Source organism: Pleurodeles waltl, chromosome 8, assembly GCF_031143425.1.
Source record: "Pleurodeles waltl isolate 20211129_DDA chromosome 8, aPleWal1.hap1.20221129, whole genome shotgun sequence".
Lineage (NCBI taxonomy): Eukaryota > Metazoa > Chordata > Amphibia > Caudata > Salamandridae > Pleurodeles > Pleurodeles waltl.
This window is the reverse complement of record NC_090447.1, coordinates 351,069,002-351,094,976: the sequence shown is the minus strand read 5'-3', so window position 1 is coordinate 351,094,976 and position 25,975 is coordinate 351,069,002.

Below are 25,975 nucleotides of genomic sequence, written 5' to 3'. Positions count from 1 at the left end.
TCCTTGAAGTCTTCCTTCCATGTTTTCTTTGTGCAACCCGGCAGAGTGTAGTTTTTCTTGCAGTTGTTAAGTGTTGCCTGTGAAAAACAGTGAGGTTTTATGCTCTTTTTTAAAGTGTTCTCTCAATTATGTTTATATGTTTATTTTTTAGCTTGTTTTACGGTAAATTTTATTGGCCACTTAGTGTGTAGATTCAACTTATTTTCAGTTATGACATTTTTGTGGATGCTAATTAGTGTTTCTATTTTACGTTTACATATATATATATACACTGGTTTAATTATTCTATTAATAATTTAAATATTACATTTATTTTATTTATTTTTAATATGTGTTGTATTATTTTGTATCTTTTAGTACTGTTTGCCTTTTTAAATGTTGTATTTATATTTAGTAATAAATGTACGGTGAATATATATGATATTTATGGTATATATTTGAATACTTTTAGGTTTGTAGTTTTAATGTATTATGCTTTGTGTAGTTTATTTATTGCTAAGTTTTATACATTTTTTTTTTTTAATCAGTTTATGATAAATATTTTTTCTTTTACTTTTTGTAACTGATATTGTGTGTTTTGATATTTTTTACATTGTGTATACATTTAAATAGTAGACAATATTTTGTGATTTGAGATTTGCGTGTGTGATATAGTTAAATTTAGATGTTTTTGACAGCTACATTTGTGTCATCAATAGCTATGTTAATATTGGTTAAGTGATGGTGATTGTTTTGTAATCATTGTTTCCCATGACATTACGTCATCGAACCATTGCTAGGCCATGGTACACCAAGCCATAGGGCGTTATCTCTCGAGCATGTTAAAAGAGCAAAAACTACTGAGAATTTGAGGGTCCTTTCTCGAGATCAATGGGTCAATTTTTACTCCTCTCTTTGAAAATCATTCCTTAGTGATCACAGTGGAATTTTCTAATTGTTCATGAAAGCAAATAACATGAACTTGGTTGGTGTGCAGAGTTGGGAGATCATGCTATGAAAATTACTCCTCTTGCAGTTACAAAAAGCCCATTACTAACACACGAATGGGCTTCTGGAAGGTACTGTTAATGGAAGTCATACTGCTCCAGCAGTGATGATTTTTGTGCTGGTCACAACTTGTGGTTCCTGGAGTCTGCTTTTTCAAAGAAAGAGATCTCCAGGAACACATGATGCATGACACATTTAAGCATAACTACTGATTTTGCTAATGAGTTCCATCTAGATAAATTGTACATATATTTTTCTTAAAATGATAATCTGAAAATCTGGAATGGATACAACCTACCTGACTCTATATTAGCTATCCCTGCTCTAAGGTTCAGGCTTCTTCATATCCAAAACCTAGATTTTCAAAGGGGCATAAAGTCCAGTCTGCAGCATGCACTGACAGGGCCATTGGTGACAATGAAACAACAAGAATTGGCAAAGCCAATTGGTCTTGTCTTTATAACCTGTTGACATTGACAGTGGTTTTTAAGCAAAATGCATTTTGTTGATGCAGCACAGCATTAGATAAAGAAAAAAAGAATGATTATACAACATGCACATAAGCTTGTACACATCATGATATACATGCTGCATCTTTCAGTAGATGGGTGCATGCATGATGACGTATTTGCATACAAGCGTCAACATGCATGCATGAGCCTATTTGATGACACAGGCACCATTTTATTCATTTTTGTTTTTTATTAAGAGGTCCAGGATCATGGATTCCACTTGGAATGATAAATGAAAAAAAATATTTTCACTTTGACAAAAGTGCATTTTCAAAACGCAACATCCAGGCAGCAAATGGGAGACGGAGGGCCCTCAAAAAAATGGTAAATAATGTATTTTGAGGACTGTGAGGATTATGAAAAAAACAAAAGGAGCAGGTGAGGTAATAGGTGAGGGAAAGCATTGGGGCGAGGGCAGAGGAGCAATGCATAAGCTCTAGGACGTGGAGGGCAGGGTGAGAAGTAAGCAACACAGAGCATTTGGGGAGGGAATAGCAAATAAAGGGGAGACCAGGAAAACACATGCACTCTCATGAAATCCTTAAATAAAAAGAGAAGAATAGTTCCCTAAATAGTCCCTAAAACTAATCAATAATAATAAAGTGGGCTTTAAACCCACTGTGAGTGTTTGTTATAGTCCACAAGAGGTATTTTACTAACAGACAGTCCGTAGATAAGAGCTAAAAAGCACAATATTATGCACAACTGGCATAGCTGCAGAACAGTGCAATGTTTCTGGACAGTTGAGCACTGATGTTTGAGGCAGGGTCCTGCAGCTCACCACAAGGATAGATGCTATTGTGGGCTTCAGGGAACTCTATCAGTTACCCAAATCTATCTTTAGTACCAGAGCACTCTAACCCAGCGTGCAGTTGAAAAGAGACAGGACACTACAATGGAGTGCAATCTTTGACTGCACCCCCCGAGATGGGGCTGTGCCCCCTCCTCAAGGAACAATGGAGAGCATGAAAAACACACAAAACCTGCTGGGCCTGGGACTGTGTCTCTCAGGTACTTCTCCATCTATATGCATGCTTCCATAATATCAAGCATGCCCAGAGAAAGCATTTGCCTAATTTTCTTGGTCACAAGACCCCACATAGAAATGAGGCAATGCACATGTTCAAATGAACCTCCACTACCAGAGCAGCCCTGCATTTGTTTTCCAGAAGTGGCCTGAAGGCCTCCTTTTCAGTATGAGAAAGGCTCCTCTTCATGTCAAGTGGCAGCATGTGGTCCTTCACAAGAGAACATTTTCCTTGAAAATGGCGAATACTTTGTTGTTGTTCATGCAGGTGTCAATGTAGTCTGTAATGGCTGACCATTCTGTGTTTCAGATCATTTAGTGGTAGCGTCTTACTGCAGACTTGAAGGTGCCTTTGTCCACTGTGTTTGGAGAAGTTCTTCATTTGCGCTGAAGTTGTTTGGCCTGGCACATGGAAAGTCCAGGTTTTTCCACATACTAGCTGGCTTGGTGTTTTGTTTGAAGGGTGTATTCATAGTTCCCTCTAAACTGCGTGCCTGAGCGGAAGCGCACACAGAGGTTTCTCTCCGCACCTACAAACACCATCTGCATTTTTAAACTGCTTAGTTGGATACTTTGCAAAGCTGCTATAGTGATGAAGCTACACTGCTAAATGTATTTTTAATGACGTATTTTTGTCTTTAAAAATGCTAATCAAGGAAATGTGAACACCTGCAGTGAAGGGCAGCCCTGAAGCATCAGAGAGAAGCCCTCGAGCCTTCGCTGCAGCCCGAAGACCATTTTGTACCACACCTCAGGAACTGTGGTAGCTCCCAGACATTAACATACTTTAGACGTTTTGGCGCACATTCGCCATTCTGGCGTCAGCCATCGTTAACATCCCAGAGGCTCACACTTTATCGGTTTTGGGCGCTGATGGTTTTAAAACTCACCAGCTGACAGGCCAGTGTAAACTATTGCTGACATTTTCCTGTTTTAAAAGACGACATGGATAGAAATTGTGCAGCAGGTGCATTGGCGCCTGAACCAGGTCTGCAGGACAGACACCCTCTGATGGCTCCTAAGTTAAAGTGTGACTGAACATTCCTATGATTTTCATAGCTGCAGATTTTCATAGTTTCTAAAATAACCAGGAAAATTAATCCTCACAGCCCTACTACTTAGGCATTCTCTTTTCAGGGTCTTCTAAAGCAAGGCGTCGGTTACAAAGAGGAATAACACATTACTATGTCCTTATAGTCTGGGCCACTGGAACAATGTTGCCGGGTAGAACCAAAGTATGTTGGAGGGATGACTAAATTATGCTGCAAGAAAAAGCAAATTATGCTACATAATGCGGCACATTTTTTTTTATAGCATTGCTTCCTTATTTTGAAATTTTTGCCCAGGTAAGCACTATCCAGAGAGAGGATACCAGTTTAACACCTAAGAACAGCAATAAGCAATGAGAAGGGAACCACTTAACCTTTGCAAAGGGCCTTCTGCTGTGTGACAGTGTGCCACTGCATTTTAAGCAACTTATGATCTGTTTGAGATAGAAACAATTATTTTGTTAAAATCTGCAGATTATGCATCAGATGACGGAAAATTCTTAAAAAAGCAGATAATGCTGCAACTGCAAAATCGCATTATTCCAGTGGTCCTGCTTGTAGTCTTCTTACAGTCTGCTAATGCTTGTATTTGTTTTTGTAATATTTAATGAAATTAACAACAGTGAGAAAGAATGAATCATTTTTTATCAACTTTGTTTTAATCACATTTGTAATTTTAGAACTTTATTCACACTGGTTATCAGCTTTTGCACACTGCCAGTTATGATGTGAAGCTGAGAGAAGACTATAGACCTGAATTGATCTGATCACTGGGAAAAAATGATATCTGATGCCATATGTCTGATCTGTTTATTATAAAAAGATATGACAAAGGCAGTAAGTAGGTATGGCTTGATTATTGTGAAAACAATTTGTTAAAGACAATAGGACTATAACAGGGGCATTGTTATAGTACTGTGCTACAGCATAAGGGGAGTCATTTACTTACACTGAATTTCACAAATTACTATAGTAGGTAAGGGTTTTGGTGTTGGTGACTGACCCGAACAAGCTGAGGGGATAGAAGATTTGCACTATGATACTCCTTGTTAGGCCTTTTTAGGGGGGAGGTTTTTTTTAACTGTAATTTTGTATGTATTTGCAATTTTATTGATGGTTTTCTTGTAGAAAAGCTTACGTTCAATACACCTGTCCTGCCTCTATTGCAGTGATAAGCCAGTGACCAAAGCCTTAGACATGACTGTTTCACTGTGAAAAGGTATTCCATATGCTATAGGTCTGACCTATCTCTTATGAAAAGTTATAACAAAGGCAGTAAGCCTGATTTGTTGATTGTGAAACATATCTGTTAAAGCCAATAGGCCTTTATAAGTGGATTGTTATTGCACCCTATGAAAGCCTGCAGACCTATTTTGTTACATGAAATCTCCCAGATTGGTTTGTAGACAAGAATTATTCTATTTAGTACCCCTTTGACAAATCTGAGGGGGTACAATATTTGCACTTAGAATCTCTTCGGAAGGTCTGACAGGCTTAGTTCTCTGCCAGGATCTTATAATAAAAAACATACATACCACTGATATATATATATATATACCTCAATCTTTAGTTCCTCTCCAGCGCCGCTATATATAATTTTCACCACACAATCAGAGACAAAAGCGTGCACAGCTCCAACTTAACAATTCTTTATTTTTTTTAGTGCAAACAGGACAGACCTACGCGTTTTGGCAGCAGCCTTTTACAGGGTCTAAATGCTCCAAAGTACAAAGTGATATATTTATAAACACACCCACCCAGCCATAACCATCAGTGACTTAAAAACAACTGAAATGCTGACCCGCTCTTTTCAGATTGGAACTACATGCGCACCATTTTTACTCTTGCCTCGTATGATTTTGATATAACCCTGCTTTTGATCTGCTCTCATATTTTTCAGTTCATTTTTAATTCCTTATAAGCCATTGCGCTCATTTAATATTCCATAAAATGCTTTTAAAACCATTAGTCAGCAATTCGTCTTTTGAAGTGAGTTTCATAGAAATACTTACATTACTACATTCTTTATCAGAGCACATTGAAAAGTGAAGTACTTCCTACATATTCGTACAGACTCCTAAGCCAATCCAGTTTTTAATCAAAAAGCTACAATTTGCATATTATTATCCGGGCACCATACCCATGATGAGGTCCTGTAAAGTACAGTTTACTGCCACTCACTTTTAATTAAATTAATCTCAGAGCAGGGATTTGATTGCAAAAGAGGAGACCAAATACATAGTTAGTTTGAAAGTGCTCCTGCTCATTTCTGTTTCCATTAAATTAATCTTCATTTGCATAAACAAAATTCTCAATCATTACCTAAAATTCACCCTGGTTCTGCTATATTATGCAATTTTATCTGTTAATGTGCTCCCTTTTAAAGTGTTAAATTCCATAAAGCTCAGGAGGAAAGCTCCTCTGCATTACTGGTAACCTCTAGTCCATGTTATCGACAATTGTTAGCAATCATTTAAAGTGCAACGTACCTCATAACAAAGTGCAAACATATAGAGCTAGGTCAATTAGTATTCTTCCCAGATCTAATATGGTCAATTCAAATTACATATTTAGTTGTTTATCTTATATAAAGTGCAAATGTGGATGATAAAATGGTGGCCTTGTTCCCCTTTTATAAAGAGAATGTGTTCCTGTATAAGGTGCCTTTTCCCAATATTCCACTCCTCTAATATTGATGATTATAAAGTACATTTACTCAATTTCACCAAGAGCCCATAGAAACTTAAAACACATATCTCATGTTTAGGTGCAAATACATTTAGTCAAACCCATCAAGGTATTATCCATGTCAGATACTCCATTTTTAAATACACTGACCACGTACCATATCTCTTATCTACTTCCAAGGTGGGGGTCCCAAAAAGGAGAGACCAACAGGTTAACCAAATTAACAATTCCTACATCTCTTTCATCTTAAATACCAGCTCTATAATCCATGATGAACTCTTAGTAGTCCTTGTAATGGTCAATGTTGTTCCTGATCATGCATGATCCACCTACTCAAGATCATCAACGGTTCAACAGATTAGGAGAGCATATGACGACATTACAAATGTACGTGCAGTTCAGCATCTCCATTCAGGCCCATGGGTGCTCTGCCCCATTTCAATAATCCATCTGGACTCAGCCTTCTTTAGTTCTTTTTATCTATTTCCACCATGGGGATCCTGTAATATGCTTTGGATGCCATAAAAAACATTCCTGTCCCATTTTCCCATCATGTACTTCCCAAAGATGTTTGGAGACACTGTATGCAAAGTCTCTGTTCTTAACTGCTCGCATGTATTGTAAAATCTGCAGCTTTAATTTGTTGACTGTGCTCCCAATATATTTCATCCTACAAACGCATCCAAGTACATAGACAACAAAGTTGGTTTCACATGTTATCATCTCTCGAAACTCCCAACTTTTACCATTTTGTGTCTTAATATTTTGTTTGTTATTTGCAATAGGGCACGCTTTACACTTCTGGCATTTCCAGAAGCCTTTCCTCATACCTTTTAACCAACTGGAACCTCCAAATTTGTTCTCCAGCTGTGGTCTCATGAAACTTCTTGCCAATCTATTCCACAGGGAAGGAGTCTTTAGATATGTAATACTTGGATATTCTGGTAGTATCCCATTTAATGTCTCATTCATCTTCAAGATTTTCCAATTTCTACATACTAGATTTCTCATTTCTTTGCATCTCATATTGTAATCCATAATGTATCTGATCACAGCACTGTCCCCGCTATACTTGGGTTTGACTGCTTAAAGCTCTTCCCCTCTTCTTTTCATTGCCCTCTCGAATGCATCTTGGAGGACAGCTTCCGGGTGCCCTTGTTCTCTGAATCGTTGGTACATTTGTGTCACTTGTTGCTCGAAGTAATCTATTTCAGAGCAATTTCTCCTCGCACAAAGGAACTCCCCATAAGGGACACTCCATTTTAAAGCACTCGGGTGGCCACTATTTGCATGGAGCATGGAGTTACTACTTGTGCTTTTCCTGTAAATTGTACTGCAGATCTTTTCCTCCTTGATGTAAACTCTGATATCCAGGAAAGTAATTTCATTTTTACTGTGGAAACATTAGCTTCTGTAAATTTCCAACTATAAGATGAACGTCTCCAACTCATCTCTCTCCCCTTCCCATATAACAACGACATCATCAATAGATATTGTCCATAGAATAACTTTCCACATCTGCCCCAAGTTCTGGCCATCCCAGAAGACTTCTGCTTCTCACCAACCCTTGGTAAGATTTGCGTAGGTTGGTGCAAAGGAGGTTCTCATAGCACTGCCTTGTACCTGCAAGAAACACTGTCTATTGAAGAGGAATATATTGTGGGTTAAACAAAAATCCACCATTTTCAGTAACATACTGGAGTGCTCAAAAAAGGACTGACTGGGATCTTAGGAAATACTCATAGGCTTTCAAACCATCCTAATGTTGTATTGACGTATAGAGTGACACTACGTCAACAGTCGCCATCCAGTAGTTCTGCTTCCAAGGTGTGCCTTCTATTCTGTTTATAAAGTCCTGTGAATACCTCAAATATGATGGTAGGGTTCTTACAAAGGGAAACAAAAACACATCTATAAACCTTGAAGTGTTTTCCAAAAGGGCACTGATTGAACTAACAATGGGCCTACTTGGTGGGCTTATTGTATCCTATTGAATATTTGGTAAGAACTATATGGCGGTGTTCTTGGATGCAAATTCCTCAAATATGGCTATTCCTCATCATCCAACAGCCCTTCCAAGTGCCAATATTTTAGCTTTTCATGAAATATTACCATATACTCTTTCGTAGAATCACTCTGAAGTTACTTGTAATGATCCTTATTATCAAACTGTCTTTTACCTTCAGCTATATATTTATTTCTATTAAGCACCACGATATTCCCACCTTTATCAGATGGTTTGATAATTATATTTTGATCAGATTCAAGATCCTGTAATGAACTCAAATCTCATTCTGTCATACTTCCCTTCTTTTGTGTATGTTTCTTGTTTCATTCACCATTCATCCTGTGGAGCTCCTTGATCATCAACTCTTGAAAGATATCTATTTTATATCTATTTTATTTCCAGCTGGCAATTGAGAGCATCATTTCGATTTTGACTTACATCTGCTTGCCCCAGCTTTATCTGTCTGTATTCCTGCCAGATCACAAAACTCAAGTTCAGACATCTGATCCAGAGTTGATGTTGTAATGTCCCCTTCCATTTCTAACTCCAATAACATCAATGTTTTTTAATTAGGGAGATAATTTGTAGTAAGAGAAGAGGTCACCTCTCCCTCCCTCAGTCAAGGATTGTTTCTTTCTTTGTTTAATCTGTGCAAAATGTTTTTTCAACTTTTAATTTCTTAGAAAACGTGTACAAATCAATTCTTATGTTTGCCAGACTCATATTAACATCAGGGCAAAATGACAATCCCTTATTTAAAAGTCAAACTTGATCATCAGTCAATTCCTTTTCAGAAAGATTTATTACACGATCTTTACCAGTGTTTCTCCCACAAGTAGTACTTAATTCTTTTGTTTTCCTTTTCCTCCTCGCCTTCTGCTAGCACCTTTTGGCCTTTCTCATCCTTGTTTTTGGGCAAGATTGTGATTCCTCATTGTTGCCCCCCTGCCCCTGTTTCTTGTTTCCATTTGAACTAGCATCACCTCTCCAGGAAAGTCCACCTTCACACCCAAAGGGACTGCTCCTTCTTCCCCCGAACTCAAACCTGAACTATCAATACTTGGGGGAGCGGATGCACCACCATCCATTTTATTCTCCATCACATGTCTATTATATAGATGGTCAAACGTCCTAGCATAGGTGTATATTCTACCTTTTGGATAGTCAATCTTATCACGGTTGAACTTCCTGGCTTTCTTTGTTTCAATTTTCACCTCCTGTTTTTTCAGATGCTTTTCCATTGCCATTAGAGCATCCTTGACCCCTTCTGTTTCTACTATTGTTCTTTAATCCTTTCCGTGACTTTTGTTAATTTGCATTCCGCGTGCATGATCAGCGTGTTTGTATCTGTTCGCCTTTGTTTCAGGAGATCTGGACCTAGATCATTCAGCGTGGGTAGCACCAAAATCCGTTAACCCCCTTGAGATTCACCCACACTCAATATAATTTTTCAGGGTTGTCATTTCCCACCATTTATTAACTTCTATAGTGCGATTGTGTTCCAAGTCCTTGACTGGTTTCAGGGGTCGCTATTGTTACTTCTCCTTGTGTGCCCCCTCTACTCTCTCCAATGGGAAACATCTGGAACAACGACTCCAGAACAACGATAATGCTGACAACGAAAGGGCAAGCACGCCTGCGTGATCGACTCCCTTTTTCTCTGCCTTAACCACGCATGTGCTGAACAACGCACATGCATGGTTAAGGCAGAGAAAAAGAGAGTGCATCGAGAGAGGACTTGGTCAAGTAAGTGGGGCTGGGACACGGTTGGGTAGTTTTTAGGGGTGGGGGAGGTTTTTTTGGGGGTTTTTTTAGGGGCAGGGTGGGGGGTCCGGGTCATTTTGTTTTTAGGGCGGGGTGGGGTAGTTTGGTTTTTAGAGGTGGGGGGGTCAGGATAGCTTTTTTTTAGGGGCGGAGTAGTTTTGTTTTTGGGGATGGGAGTCGGTTGTTTTTAGGGCGGGGTCGAGGAAGATTTAAGAGCTCTGGGTGGGCGGTATCGGGGTAGCTGTTTTTATAGGCCTTTAGTTTTGTTTTTAGGGGTGGGGTAGTTTTGTTTTCAGGGGCAGGGGTGGGGGGTCAAGGAAGTTTTGTTTTTAGGGGTGAGGGGTCAGGGTTGTTTGGTTTTTAGGGCGCAGGTGGGGAGGTGGGGTAGTTTGGTTTTTAGGGGCAGGGGTGGAGGGCTCGGAGTAGGTTTTTTTAGGGGCCGGGGTTGGAGGGGCGGGTAGTTTGGTTTTTAGGGGTGAGGGTCAGGGTACTTTTGTTTTTAGGGGCGGGTAGTTTTATTTTTGGGGGTGGGGGTCGGTTTTTAGGGCTGGTGGGGGGCAGGGAAGGTTTCAGGGCTCAGGGTGGGGGTATCAGGGTAGTTGTTTTTAGGGTCAGGGGGTTAGGGTAGTTTGGTTTTTAGGGCAGGTTTGGGGGTGGGGTAGTTTGGTTGTTAGGGGTGGGGGTAGTTTGTTTTTAGGGGCGGAATGGGAGGTCGGGTATTTTTTTTTTTTTTAGGGGTGGGGTGGTGGGTGGTCAGGGTAATTTTGTTTTCAGGGCGGAGGAGGGGGTCAGGGTACTTCAGTTTATTAGGGGTAGGGGGTTGGGGTAATTTAGTTTTTAGGGGCGGGTGAGGTGTGGGGTAGTTTTATTTTGGGGGTGGTGTTCTGTTGTTTTTGGGGCGGGTGGGGGGAGCAGGGGAAGGTTTTAGGGCTCAGGGTGGGTGGAGGGTATTGGGGTAGTTGTTTTGAGGGGGTAGGTGGGGGCAAGGGTAGTTTTGTTTTTAGGGGTGGGGTCAGGATAGTTTTGTTTTCAGGGCGGGATGGGGGTCAGAGCAGTTTGGTTTTTAGGGGTGGGGAGGTCGGGGTAGTTTTGTTTTTTGGGGTGGGGGTTGAGTAATTTTGTTGTTAGGGCAGGGCTGGGGGGGTCGGGATAGTTTGTTTTTTAGGGGTGAGGGGTCAGGGTAATTTTGTTTTTAGGGGCAGGGTAGTTTTGTTTTTATGGGCAGGGGTAGGAGGGTTGGTATTTTTTGTTTAGGGGTGGTATAGGGTCGGGGTAGTTTTGGTTTTAGGGCAGGTGGGGGCGGTTGTTTTTAGGGCGGGTGGGGAGTCGGGGAAAGTTTTAGAGCTCAGGGTGGGTGGGGGTGTTGAGGTACTTTTGTTTTTAGAGGCAGGGATTGGGGAGTCAGGGTCGTACTGTTTTTAGGGCGGGTGGGGGGGTCGGGGTAGTTATGTTTTTAGGGCGGTGGAGTTGGTGGTATGCCAGAACCACGCATGCTGTTCCCACACATGCCTTTAGTAGGCATGCTTTTACAACGAAAAATCATTGTAAAGGCATGTGTGGTAAAGGCATTTGTGGTAACAATGCAGTCGTTGTTCCGACCGTATTGTTCAGGCTCGCGTCGTCACATTAGTTATTCCATCATACAATCCTCTCCATTGCATCTTGAGCACTGGATTGTGGCCTTCTGTTCCTGTGTCAATCATCTGTCTGCCATACCCGCTTAGTGTGTCAATTTTGTACGTTTTACTTTTTAGCAGGATACAGCCTCGCTTACTCCTGTTTTTTCTAGTATGGGTAATTGTGCAGTTCCAAATTACCACAAATGCATATATATTTCTATTCGTGTTGCATGTACTAGTCTTATGTGTTCAAAGTCAATTTAATTTCAGATCATTGCCGTCTGCATGCTACCAGTCATTCAAGTGACTTATTCACATTTGCACCCACAGTTCCAATTTTATTACTTTTATCTTTATTTCCATTTTTTGAAGTACGGTCCTTTAGCAACCACTGGAGATTGAAAAGTCACAGACCATCCAATATCTGCTTTCGTCTTTGAAACCTTTCACAATTTTTGGGGATTTGTGGTACGTTTCGCCGGAATATGCCGCATATGAGCTGTATATACACACACACATATATATAGTTAAGACAATGTTTCAATAGAAAAAGTGTTTTTTGACTTGCCATCTTTGGCACCGTTTGATGAATTTTCACGAAACTTTTTAAATCAAGTGTTCCCATGATTCTTGTTGGGCCTGGTAAGTGTCAGGGTGATCCGTCAAGTGTTGGCCGAGACAAAGGGAGGCTCAAAAAAGCTGCGTTTTCTATGTTAATTCCCATAGAACCTTTGAACACACCTACAGCCCAAACCACTGTACAGAATTACACCAAATTTGTCAGAAAGCTAGCTTTCGATACTCAGATTGTGCTTTTGGATATTTGGTGTAAATCCATCCAGAAGTTTAGGAGATCTTAAAGGGAAAATAACTTTAGATATCTAGAGCTGCAGATCCTTCGCAATGACTTTGCGAAGAATAACAAGCTTGTGCAGGGAAAAGTAGAGCTCTGATTGGCTGCCAACACTTCAACCAGGAAGTGTTAGCAGCCTTCTTTGGACACGGCTTCAGCCAAGTCCCACAAAACAAAATGTAAAAAAAAGGAAAAGGGGGTCAGGGTAGAGTCACCATGACCCCTTAGCTCTGGTGTTGGAGTCTCAGAGAGTCCCCGCCAGGGCAAAAAAGTACTTTAAAAAAAAAAATGTACCACACATTTGCAACGTCATCACAAGGTTGTGGTAAAAAAAATGTTTTTTAAAGAAGTACAGTCACCTGCAGTTGTTTGATTAAAACCCCCAGGTGGGCCAGGTCCCAGGGGCATGTTTAAAATAAGGGAGGGAGCCCAGAGTGCCCCCTCCTGGGTTTATCTCTTCCCGGGACTGCCACCTCCCTGGGCTTAACCCCTTCGCTGCCAGGCCTTTTCCCCCTCCTGTGCCAGGCCTTTTTTTGCCTATTTGGGGCAGTTCGCGCTTAGGCCCTCATAACTTTTTGTCCGCATAAGCTAACCAAGCCAAATTTGCGTCCTTTTTTTCCAACATCCTAGGGATTCTAGAGGTACCCAGACTTTGTGGGTTCCCCTGAAGGAGGCCAAGAAATTGGCCAAAATACAGGGAAAATTTCGTTTTTTTCAACAAAATTTGAAAAAGTGGCTGCAGAAGAAGGCTTGTGGTTCTTCCCCTGAAAATGGCATCAACAAAGAGTTTGTGGTGCTAAACTCAGCAGCTTCCCAGCTTTCAGGAACAGGCAGACTTGAATCCGAAAACCCAATTTTCCAACACAATTTTGGCATTTTACTGGGACATACCCCATTTTTGCAATTTTTTGTGCTTTCAGCCTCCTTCCAGTCAGTGACAGAGATGGGCATGAAACCAATGCTGGATCCCAGAAACCTAACCATTTCTGAAAAGTAGACAAAATTCTGAATTCAGCAAGGGGTCATTTCTGTAGATCCTACAAGGGTTTCCTACAGAAAATAACAACTGAAAAAGAAAAATATTGAAATTGAGGTGAAAAAAACATAAATGTTTCTCTACGTTTTACTCTGTAACTTTTCCCTGCAATGTCAGATTATCGAAAGCAATATACCGTTACGTCTGCTGGACTCCTCTGGTTGCGGGGATATATAGGGCTTGTAGGTTCATCAAGAACCCTAGGTACCCAGAGCCAATAAATGAGCTGCACCCTGCAGTGCGTTTTCATTCTATACCGGGTATACAGCAATTCATTTGCTGAAATATAAAGAGTAAAAAATTGCTATCAAGAAAACCTTTGTATTTCCAAAAAGGGCACAAGATAAGGTGTTGAGGAGCAGTGGTTATTTGCACATCTCTGAATTCCGGGGTGACCATACTAGCATGTGAATTACAGGGCATTTCTCAAATAGCTGTCTTTTTTACACACTCTCCTATATTTGGAAAGAAAAATGTAGAGAAAGACAAGGGGCAATAACACTTGTTTTGCTAATCTATGTTCCCCCAAGTCTCCCGATAAAAATGATACCTCACTTGTGTGGGTAGGCCTAGCGCCCGCGACAGGAAACGCCTCAAAGCGCACCGTGGACACATCCACATTTTTGAAAGAAAACAGAGGTGTTTTTTGCGAAGTGCCTACCTGTAGATTTTGGCCTCTAGCTCAGCCGGCACCTAGGGAAACCTACCACACCTGTGCATTTCTGAAAACTAGAGACCTAGGGGAATCTAAGGAGGGGTGACTTGCGGGGCTCGGACCAGGTTCTGTTACCCAGAATCCTTTGCAAACCTCAAAATTTGGCTAAAAAAACACATGTTCCTCACATTTCTGTGGCAGAAAGTTCTGGAATCTGAGATGAGACACAAATTTCCTTCCACCCAGCGTTCCCCCAAGTCTCCCGATAAAAATGATACCTCACTTGTGTGGGTAGGCCTAGCGCCTGCGACAGGAAACGACCCAAAGCGCAACGTGGACACATCCAAATTTTTGGAAGAAAACAGAGGTGTTTTTTGCGAAGTGCCTACCTGTAGATTTTGGCCTCTAGCTCAGCCGGCACCTAGGGAAACCTACCAAACCTGTGCATTTATGAAAACTAGAGACCTAGGGGAATCCAAGATGGGGTGACTTGCGGGGCTCGGCCCAGGTTCTGTTACCCAGAATCCTTTGCAAACCTCAAAATTTGGCTAAAAAAACACATGTTCCTCACATTTCTGTGGCAGAAAGTTCTGGAATCTGAGAGGAGCCACAAATTTCCTTCCACCCAGCGTTCCCCCAAGTCTCCCGATAAAAATGATACCTCACTTGTGTGGGTAGGCCTAGCGCCTGCGACAGGAAACGCCCCAAAGCGCAACGTGGACACATCCAAATTTTTGGAAGAAAACAGAGGTGTTTTTTGCGAAGTGCCTACCTGTAGATTTTGGCCTCTAGCTCAGCCGGCACCTAGGGAAACCTACCAAACCTGTGCATTTCTGAGAACTAGAGACCTAGGGGAATCCAAGATGGGGTGACTTGCGGGGCTCGGACCAGGTTCTGTTACCCAGAATCCTTTGCAAACCTCAAAATTTGGCTAAAAAAACACATGTTCCTCACATTTCTGTGGCAGAAAGTTCTGGAATCTGAGAGGAGCCACAAATTTCCTTCCACCCAGCGTTCCCCCAAGTCTCCCGATAAAAATGATACCTCACTTGTGTGGGTAGGCCTAGCGCCTGCGACAGGAAACGCCCCAAAGCGCAACGTGGACACATCCAAATTTTTGGAAGAAAACAGAGGTGTTTTTTGCGAAGTGCCTACCTGTAGATTTTGGCCTCTAGCTCAGCCGGCACCTAGGGAAACCTACCAAACCTGTGCATTTCTGAAAACTAGAGACCTAGGGGAATCCAAGATGGGGTGACTTGCGGGGCTCTGACCAGGTTCTGTTACCCAGAATCCTTTGCAAACCTCAAAATTTGGCTAAAACAACACATGTTCCTCACATTTCTGTGGCAGAAAGTTCTGGAATCTGAGAGGAGCCACACATTTCCTTCCACCCAGCGTTCCCCCAAGTCTCCCGATAAAAATGATACCTCACTTGTGTGGGTAGGCCTAACGCCTGCGACAGGAAACGCCCCAAAGCGCAACGTGAACACATCCACATTTTTGGAAGAAAACAGAGGTGTTTTTTGCGAAGTGCCTACCTGTAGATTTTGGCCTCTAGCTCAGCCGGCACCTAGGGAAACCTACCAAACCTGTGCATTTCTGAAAACTAGAGACCTAGGGGAATACAAGATGGGGTGACTTGCGGGGCTCGGACCAGGTTCTGTTACCCAGAATCCTTTACAAACCTCTAAATTTGGCTAAAACAACACATGTTCCTCATATTTCTGTGGCAGAAAGTTCTGGAATCTGAGAGGAGCCACAAATTTCCTTCCACCCAGCGTTCCCCCAAGGCTCCCGATAAAAATGATACCTCACTTGTGTGGGTAGGCCTAGCGCCTGCGACAGGAAATGCCCCAAAGCGCAACGTGGACACATCCAAATTTTTGGAAGAAAACAGAGGTGTTTTTTGCGAAGTGCCTACCTGTAGATTTTGGCCTCTAGCTCAGCCGGCACCTAGGGAAACCTACCAAACCTGTGCATTTCTGAAAACTAGAGACCTAGGGGAATCCAAGATGGGGTGACTTGCGGGGCTCGGACCAGGTTCTGTTACCCAGAATCCTTTGCAAACCTCAAAATTTGGCTAAAAAAACACATGTTCCTCACATTTCTGTGGCAGAAAGTTCTGGAATCTGAGAGAAGCCACAAATTTCCTTCCACCCAGCGTTCCCCCAAGTCTCCCGATAAAAATGATACCTCACTTGTGTGGGTAGGCCTAGCGCCTGCGACAGGAAACGCCCCAAAGCGCAACGTGGACACATCCAAATTTTTGGAAGAAAACAGAGGTGTTTTTTGCGAAGTGCCTACCTGTAGATTTTGGCCTCTAGCTCAGCCGGCACCTAGGGAAACCTACCAAACCTGTGCATTTCTGAAAACTAGAGACCTAGGGGAATCCAAGATGGGGTGACTTGCGGGGCTCGGACCAGGTTCTGTTACCCAGAATCCTTTGCAAACCTCAAAATTTGGCTAAAACAACACATGTTCCTCACATTTCTGTGGCAGAAAGTTCTGGAATCTGAGAGGAGCCACACATTTCCTTCCACCCAGCGTTCCCCCAAGTCTCCCGATAAAAATGATACCTCACTTGTGTGGGTAGGCCTAGCGCCTGCGACAGGAAACGCCCCAAAGCGCAACGTGGACACATCCACATTTTTGGAAGAAAACAGAGGTGTTTTTTGCGAAGTGCCTACCTGTAGATTTTGGCCTCTAGCTCAGCCGGCACCTAGGGAAACCTACCAAACCTGTGCATTTCTGAAAACTAGAGACCTAGGGGAATCCAAGATGGGGTGACTTGCGGGGCTCGGACCAGGTTCTGTTACCCAGAATCCTTTGCAAACCTCAAAATTTGGCTAAAACAACACATGTTCCTCACATTTCTGTGGCAGAAAGTTCTGGAATCTGAGAGGAGCCACACATTTCCTTCCACCCAGCGTTCCCCCAAGTCTCCCGATAAAAATTATACCTCACTTGTGTGGGTAGGCCTAGCGCCTGCGACAGGAAACGCCCCAAAGCGCAACGTGGACACATCCAAATTTTTGGAAGAAAACAGAGGTGTTTTTTGCGAAGTGCCTACCTGTAGATTTTGGCCTCTAGCTCAGCCGGCACCTAGGGAAACCTACCAAACCTGTGCATTTCTGAAAACTAGAGACCTAGGGGAATCCAAGATGGGGTGACTTGCGGGGCTCGGACCAGGTTCTGTTACCCAGAATCCTTTGCAAACCTCAAAATTTGGCTAAAACAACACATGTTCCTCACATTTCTGTGGCAGAAAGTTCTGGAATCTGAGAGGAGCCACAAATTTCCTTCCACCCAGCGTTCCCCCAAGTCTCCCGATAAAAATGATGCCTCACTTGTGTGGGTAGGCCTAGCGCCTGCGACAGGAAATGCCCCAAAGCGCAACGTGGACACATCCAAATTTTTGGAAGAAAACAGAGGTGTTTTTTGCGAAGTGCCTACCTGTAGATTTTGGCCTCTAGCTCAGCCGGCACCTAGGGAAACCTACCAAACCTGTGCATTTCTGAAAACTAGAGACCTAGGGGAATCCAAGATGGGGTGACTTGCGGGGCTCGGACCAGGTTCTGTTACCCAGAATCCTTTGCAAACCTCAAAATTTGGCTAAAACAACACATGTTCCTCACATTTCTGTGGCAGAAAGTTCTGGAATCTGAGAGGAGCCACAAATTTCCTTCCACCCAGCGTTCCCCCAAGTCTCCCGATAAAAATCATACCTCACTTGTGTGGGTAGGCCTAGCGCCCGCGACAGGAAACGGCCCCAAAACGCAACGTGGACACATCACATTTTTTCATAGAAAACAGTGCTTACCTGTGGATTTTGGCCTCTAGCTCAGCTGGCACCTAGGGAAACCTACCAATCCTGTGCATTGTTGAAAACTAGAGACCTTGGGGAATCCAAGATAGGGTGACTTGTGGGGCTCTGACCAGGTTCTGTTACCCAGAATCCTTTGCAAACCTCAAAATGTGGCTAAAGAAACACGTTTTCCTCACATTTCGGTGACAGAAAGTTCTGGAATCTGAGAGGAGCCACAAATTTCCTTCCACCCAGCATTCCCCCAAGTCTCCCGGTAAAAATGATACCGTACTTGTGTGGGTGGGCCAGGTGCCTGCAACAGAATAAGGCCCAGAACTTGTAGAGATAGAGGGGATAGCACAGGGAGTTTATAAGGACATATTCTTTTATACATCTTTAGACTGACTCTGCTTTGGGGACCCACATAAGTGAGGTGTCATTTTACTTGGGAGACTGAGGGGAACACTGGGGAGTAGGAATTTTGTGCTGGAGCGGTGATCGTACAAACAAAACTCAGGAAAATATGCTTTTTTATGCAAATTTTGCAGTTTGCAGAGGCGTCTGGGTAAGAAAATGTTGGGGGATCCACGCAAGCCACATCTCCCTGCAATGGAGATGTCTGGGTTTGGTAGGTTTCCCTAGATGAAGGCCGCACCCAGGACCAAAAACACAGGTGGCCCCTCCCCCCCAAACACAGGTAGTTTTGTAATATATAATTTTGATGTGTCCACATACGTCTGTGATGTGCCAAGCACTAAAATTGTGAAAAGAAACACACTTAGGTTATGTGAAAAAGACCTCTCACCCACCAACCAAGTTGGTGGCATGCTTCATCATCGGGGTCCCACCTGAGACACCTAGCGTGTCTCAAGTGTGCTGCGACGCCTGATTACAGCGGAGCAGGTTTTGTCATTTGTACCACACATACTGGTTGGATTTGGCACGAGGGTGAGTGATGGTTCATTAGATCAAATTTTATTAACAAGAGATTTCACAAAAGTGAAATGCACTGGTAATAACTGAAAGGCCAAAAAACTGAACCAATGACTCACAGCTCGTGAGCTGTAAAGCCACGACAAGGCACCAACCGCTTTACAGTCCATTCACACACCTTTCATACATGACATGCACTAGACCATTCACGCCGCCAGCCACGGGCCCAGCACATTACAAGACTCGCATCCACAGACAGCGCCAGTCAAGGGCCCATCACTTTCATACGCCCACATGCCTGATACAGCAATCACACCAGCTGATGAGTGTGTGGACTGGCGTTTTGCTGGTACTGCCAGCCAAGCGCCACCCCACCCACACCACCAGCCAAGCGCCACCCCACCCACACCGCCAGCCCAGCGCCACCCCACCCACACCGCCAGCCAAGCGCCACCCGACACACACCGCCAGCCAAGCGCCACCCCACCCACACCACCAGCCAAGCGCCACCCCACCCACACCGCCAGCCCAGTGCCACCCCACCCACACCGCCAGCCAAGCGCCACCCCACACACACCGCCAGCCAAGCGCGACCCCACCCACACCGCCAGCCAAGCGCCACCCCACGCACACCGCCAGCCAAGCGCCACCCTACACATGCCATCCCCTTTTTTTTGTTTTTAAACAACAAAGAAACCACTAATCATAAATGAGTACAAAACTACAAACACAAAAGCTCTAACTGAATACATGACTAATGCCAACCGTGAAACCGAACATATAAAAATATAAAACACCAGTTTACGCTCACGGAATTTCCCAATAATTCTTCTGTGTGTGGTGCTCCTGAAACAGCCACCCACACACAGCCCAGGCTTTGAAGGACAATCAGGGCAGTACATCCTAGTCTCCTTCCTGATACCTCTTCGAGCACAGAATCTACATCTCTTAGCAGGAAAGTTTTTTTTGGCCGTGGGAGGAATGTGCTCAGCAAAGTGACGATCTTTCAATCTAGCCACATCCTCCACCACTGCTTCTCTAGGAACTCTTGCCTGTTCCAGCACAACAAGGCGAGCTATGATAGACTCCTGAAATTTCACAAATGTCATCCTTGACTCTAGAGAACTATGCTTAAACACAACAAAAGCATTAAAAGTTGCCAAGTGGAACAAGTGAACCGCTAATTTCTTATACCACACATAAGACTTACGAGCAGCAGTGTAAGGTTCTAACCTCTGATCTACTCTATCAACACCACCCATGTGCTTATTATAGTCTAAGATGCACACAGGTTTGCGCACTTCAGCAACCTGACCCCAAACAGCCACAGGTGAAGTACTCTCATCATGGATGGTGCTTAGCATGTATACATCCCTCTTGTCTACAAATTTCAGAGCTAGCAGCTCATCATTCCGCAAGGCACTGCACTGTCCCTTCTCAAGTTTTTTACAGACAAGCTCTTTTGGATAGCCTTTCCGATTAGAGCGGATTGTGCCACAAGCAACAGTGTCCACTCTGAACAACTCCTTGAACAACCGAACTCCAGTGTAGAAGTTATCTACATATAAATGGTGACCTTTGTTAAACAGTCGTCTACCAAGTTCCCACACAATTTTCTCACTAACTCCAAAAGTGGGAGGACAACCAGGGGGGTCAATATTGGAATCCCTACCAGTGTAGACCCGGAAATTATAAACATATCCTGTACTACTTTCTGACAGCATATACAATTTAATTCCATACCGTGCCCTCTTGCTAGGAATGTACTGCCTAAAAACCAAACGACCCTTGAACAGGACCAAAGACTCATCTACAGATATTTCTTTTCTTGGAACATAGATCTCTGAAAACCGATCTACCAAATGATCAAGGACAGGTCTAATCTTAAAAAGACGGTCAGAATCAGGATGATCTCGTGGCAAGGCTAAAGCATTATCTACAAAATGCAACATCCGAAGAAGAAGCTCATACCGGTTACGACTCATGATGGCAGGAAATATAGCAGTTGCCATCAAGGGACTAGTAGACCAATATGAAGACAGCGATGGCTTCCTTATCAGCCCCATCAAAAAAGTTAAACCCAAGAACTTTTTCAACTCTTCCAGATTTGTGGGAATCCACCGGCTAGCTCTAGAGTGTGGCCTAAGTCTGGCAGCGTTGTCCCTCAAAAACTGCTCTGCATACAAATTAGTCTGCTCAACAATCTCTTCCAAAAATATATCGTCCATAAACAACTCAAAAAAGTTGACGGGCAAAAAGTTTTCCGTATTAACTCGACACCCTGGAAAACCAGTAAACGCAGGCAACTGTGGCTGCTCCATGTTTGGTGCAACCCATGTGTCAGGTCTTCCAATGGGAAGCCTTTCAGCCGCTGGCTCCTGCACCATTGGCACATCACTGTCCTCCTCTAAAACAGGCCCTTCATCAGCACTGAGAGTGGCTTCATCATCAGATGATTAATCTCTGACAGAAAATTCACTTCCAGAATCCTGCACTTCCTGCTCTGCCTCAGATGCAGAGTCAGTCTCATATTCATGGTCAGAAGATGACTCAAAAAGCACACTAACAACCTGCTGAGCGGTCATCCTACGGCTAGCCATGATCCTTCCTACAAAAATTAACTGGACAAATACACCACCAACAACCAGCACTGTGTAAGATAAGTAACAAAGTATAGGTTTATCACTAAGAGTTATAAACTCAAAAACTATACTGCTCACTTGCCTGAAAAAGCTTGACTCACCAGCAACTACTCTGCACAGCCACAGCAATCACCAACGATATCCCACTAAAAAGAGAAAAAAAAAAGCAAATTAGACATAAGACAACACAATAATCATTGTGCATAAATCTAAGGACAATTTCACACACAATCCTGCATTCAGTACACCACCTACAAACATGTCATTCATGCATTGCAACAATACTCACTTGGAGTAAATTTATTTACTTACCTAAAACATGCAACTACGCAAACCGCAGGACAACTACTGCCAAAACTGCAACAAGCCACAGCAAAGTCAGCAAAAGCTTTGAACTAGAACAAAAAGGAGAAAAACTGTTACTATCATAAAAGCAAATACTTTGCCAGTTGACAAACACTCCGCAACTAACCATTTTTTAATTTTCCCTTGTGTCTAGTGTTCTCTGCTTGGGGGAAGATGGGCCTAAAAAAAATAGGCCAATCTACCCCCAAGGTTGAGGGGGCAGAAATCGCCCAGATTACATTGCACCCTTTGGGGGGGGGGGCGACCCTTGCCCAAGGGGCCACACCCCCACACAAAGCACACACACACACACACATATAGTATCCCTGGCGCTATGGGGATTCTGCCCCCCTTGGGGACAGAAAGGCCTAAAAAATAGGCATATCTGCCCCCAAGGGGGGCAGAACTGCCCAATAATACATATGGGCCCCTGGGGCCGACCCTTGCCCAAGGGGCCGCCCCCCAACACAAATAAAAAAAAAACAACAATAAAATCCCTGGTGTCTAGTGGCTTTCTGCCCCCCTTGGGGACAGATTGGCCTAAAAATAAGGCCAATCTGCCCCTGAAACGACGATAAATAGATTGCCCCCCCAGGGGGAGCGACCCTTGCCCAAGGGGCCCACCCCCAACACAAAGCACACATACAAAACATAATATTTCTGGCGCTATTGGGATTCTGCCCCCCTTGGGGGAAGAAAGGCCTAAAAAAAATAGGCCTATCTGTCCCCAAGGGGGGCAGAACTGCCCAAAAATACATGTGGGCCCCTGGGGGCGACCCTTGCCCAAGGGGCCGCCCCCCAACACAAAAAATAAAAACCAACAATAAAATCCCTGGTGTCTAGTGGCTTTCTGCCCCCCTTGGGGGCAGATCGGCCTAAAAATAGGGCCAATCTGCCCCCAAGGGGGGCAGAAACGACGATAAATACATTGCGCCCCCCGGGGGAGCGACCCTTGCCCAAGGGGCCACCCCTCAACACAAAGCACACATACAAACATATATTTCTGGCGCTATTGGGATTCTGCCCCCCTTGGGGGAAGAAAGGCCTAAATAAAATAGGCCTCTCTGCCCCCAAGGGGGGCAGAACTGCCCAAAAATACATGTGGGCCCCTGGGGGCGACCCTTGCCCAAGGGGCCGCCCCCAACACAAAAAATAAAAACCAACAATAAAATCCCTGGTGTCTAGTGGCTTTCTGCCCCCCTTGGGGGCAGATCGGCCTAAAAATAGGGCCAATCTGCCCCCAAGGGGGGCAGAAACGACAATAAATACATTGCGCCCCCCGGGGGAGCGACCCTTGCCCAAGGGGCCACCCCTCAACACAAAGCACACATACAAACATATATTTCTGGCGCTATTGGGATTCTGCCCCCCTTGGGGGCAGAAAGGCCTAAATAAAATAGGCCTCTCTGCCCCCAAGGGGGGCAGAACTGCCCAAAAATACATGAGGGCCCCTGGGGGCAACCCTTGCCCAAGGGGCCGCCCCCCAACACAAAAAATAAAAATCAACAATAAAATCCCTGGTGTCTAGTTGCTTTCTGCCCCCCTTGGGGGCAGATCGGCCTAAAAATAGGGCCAATCTGCCCCCAAGGGGGGCAGAAACGACGATAACTACATTGCGCCCCCCGGGGGAGCGACCCTTGCCCAAGGGGCCACCCCCCAACACAAAGCACACATACAAACATATATTTCTGGCGCTATTGGGATTCTGCCCCCCTTGGGGGCAGAAAGGCCTAAAAAAATAGGCCTCTCTGCCCCCAAGGGGGGCAGAACTGCCCAAAAATACATGAGGGTCCCTGGGGGCGACCCTTGCCCAAGGGGCCGCCCCCCAACACAAAAAATAAAAATCAACAATAAAATCCCTGGTGTCTAGTGGCTTTCTGCCCCCCTTGGGGGCAGATCGGCCTAAAAATAGGGCCGACGCAAAATACATTTGCCCCCAAAGGGGAGCGACCCTTGCCCAAGGGGTCGCTCCCCCACACACTACAAAATCACACACACACACATACACAAATCCCTGGTGTCTAGTGGGCATTCCTGCTGCCCGATCGCATCGCGATCGGGCAGCAGGAATGCTCAAAGAGACATCGAGGGAAAGGAAAACCCTTTCCTTTCCCTCGATGCCTCTTTCAGAGCACCCCCACCCCGCACGAAGGTGAAAAACTCACCTTCTCCCTTAGACGCGCTGGAAGCAAATGGCTTCCAGCGCGTCTTTCCCCCTTTCCATGAAATCAGCGCGCGATCGCGCGCTGACGTCATGGGGGGGCGGGGGGGTGGGGGTGAAAGGGGATGGGATTCCCCTTTCAGCCCTGGCCTGGGGGGGTTGGGGGGCGGCCCTCGGGGGAAGCGCTTACGCTTCCCCCGACTGCCAGTCCCAGGACGTAATGGTTACGTCCATGGCGCCACACGGGCGCTGCCATGGACGTAACCATTACGTCCGTGGCGGGGAAGGGGTTAATTGTTATTATATGTGTGGGGCCACACGCCCCCACGAGCCCCTGGGACCACCACCTTTCCAGGGCTGAAATGCTATTTGTATGCTGGGAGACCTCGGGCCCCCCACAACCCTGGGGACCACCACTTCTCCAGAGTTAAAATTAATTAATGAGGGGGGACCACCACTTCCCTGGAGCTTTCATTAAATACTGTGCGGAGGGGACGGCACCCTCCCATCCCCGCCAGCCCCGGGGACCACCACCTTTCCAGGGCTGAAATGCTATTTGTATGCTGGGAGACCTCGGGGCCCCCCACAACCCTGGGGACCACCACTTCTCCAGAGTTAAAATTAATTAACGAGGGGGGACCACCACTTCCCTGGAGCTTTCATTAAATACTGTGCGGAGGGGACGGCACCCTCCCATCCCCGCCAGCCCCGGGGACCACCATCTTCCTGGGGCTACAATAAAAGAGTGACGGATCTGATTCAGAGCCCCAGGGTCCACTACCACCCCAGTGCAATGCTCGTTGGAGGGGGGCCCCTTTCTAGGATCCATTAATGGCCCTGGGGACTGCAACCCTCCAGCGCCAGCTCCTGCTATATCCTGGGGTGCCCACCCTCAGGACATAGTTCTTTGCTTTTGCTTGGTGGGAGCTGACAGCTCCCACCAAGCATTAGCAAACAAAGTCTGCTTTCTCACAGCAAGAGCTGTCAAACAGCTCCCACTGGCAGAAAGCAGAGTTTTCATCTGTTTCGCGTGCAGGGAAACAAATGAAAATATTTCTCTCACAAGCAGGGAGCTGCTATTTAAAGCAGCTCCCTGTTTGTGGGAGCAATGCCGGATCCTTCAGGACGTGAGGAGGCGGCTAGGACTGCAAGGCCTTGAGGCCCCGCCCAGGTGTGGTCCTTTCACTCTCTCGCTCCCATCCCATAATGGGATAGAAGAGAGCGAGAGAGAGATTGTCATTGCAATGGTCCCTCCATACAATGACTTCAAAGAGTAAGACTAGCAAGATGGTTGGTATGAATGCTATACTTATGTTTGGACGCAGAACAGAGTCACTTCTGGCCTAATGGTCACGGTCTTGTGCTGTCACTCAGGAAGCTGAAGGTTCAAAACTTAGTTATCGCTTGGCAGTGTGTTTGTTTATTTACAGGTGTTTTCACCGTTAATCCTTCCTGGTGATGGAACATTCACATTTCGTTCCAATCACATGCGTGGGTTGACTGTCATAGGTATGTCTGGAAGCATCACCGTAAGGAGTCACCTATGGCCTAAAGGTAACAGTCACAGACCCTCACACTGAAAGTTGAGGGTTCTACTCCAGATGTGCCTGTGGTCGTTTTCCTTCTTTAATTTGTTTTAAACTTCAAAAGTTTAAGGTTTATGCAGAAAGGTGATCTCACTCTTTTTAATTGACACATCAAAGCCTAAAAAAACTCTCTATCTCTCTCCCTCACTTTCTCTCTTTCAGTCTATTTCTCCCACTCACATACCCACTCAGACCCTTACGTACCCACTCACAGACCCAATCAGACACTCACATACCCACTCACAGACCCACTCAGACTCTCACACACCCACTCACAGACCCACTGAAACCCTCTGCTCCCACTC